General features: G+C 32.9%; 1 long non-coding RNA gene across 1 annotated transcript in view; it reads right to left on the bottom strand.

The window, feature by feature from the left end:
- Nucleotides 1-763, bottom strand: part of LOC106869639 (uncharacterized) — a 44107-nt gene that overhangs the window by 20080 nt on the left and 23264 nt on the right. The window contains exon 3 of the long non-coding RNA XR_001409421.2: nucleotides 595-606. This is a non-coding gene — a long non-coding RNA (uncharacterized LOC106869639). The remainder of the gene's footprint in view (nucleotides 1-594; nucleotides 607-763) is intronic.

Consider the following 763-nt stretch of genomic DNA (forward strand, 5'->3'; position numbering starts at 1 on the left):
CACACATACACACACACATGCATGCATAGTAATCTCTATCTATCTATCTATCTATCTATCTATCTATCTATCTATCTATCTATCTATCTATCTATCTATCTATCTATCTATCTATCTATCTATCTGACTGTCAATGTATGGTAATATGCAATATTGTTTTTGAAAGAAAATATTTTTGCTAAATGGAAACAAATTCCCATTGGAATAAACAGAATAAATAAAAGAGAATCTGGTTAGAAGAATCACAGACAAAGAGACTCATGTAAATAAATATTGGTTGTTGTTATTTTTGAATATATAAGCAGTAAATTCTTCAGTCTTACTTGCTTACTGTTCTTGTAAATATTGATAAGAAAACATCTGGCCACCATTTTCTTTTTTCATAGATATTAAATGACGCCATACTGGGACACTGTTGAGAGCAATCTACGAGCTCTGTGTGCTGGTGTGCTTGTGCGATATTGTTATTATTGTTATTATTTTCATTATTTTTTTTTGTGTTCAGTGTTATTGTGCTTGCGTGTTCCGTTCTGTCACCGATGTGTTAAGCGTTAGACACAAACATGGCGGATAAGCATGCTAAGTCGTACTTACCTGACCGATTGCCTGAGAAACGATGAAAAGAAAGAAAAGAATATGTATTTATAGTGAGAAAGATAAATAGATTGATAGATAGATTGATAAATAGATAGAAAGAGAGTTAGAGTTAGAGAGAAAGGGAGAGAGAGAGAGAGAGAGAGAGAGAGAGAGAGAGAGAGAGAGA

The sequence above is a fragment of the Octopus bimaculoides genome, chromosome 22, assembly GCF_001194135.2.
Source record: "Octopus bimaculoides isolate UCB-OBI-ISO-001 chromosome 22, ASM119413v2, whole genome shotgun sequence".
NCBI classification, from domain to species: Eukaryota; Metazoa; Mollusca; class Cephalopoda; order Octopoda; family Octopodidae; genus Octopus; species Octopus bimaculoides.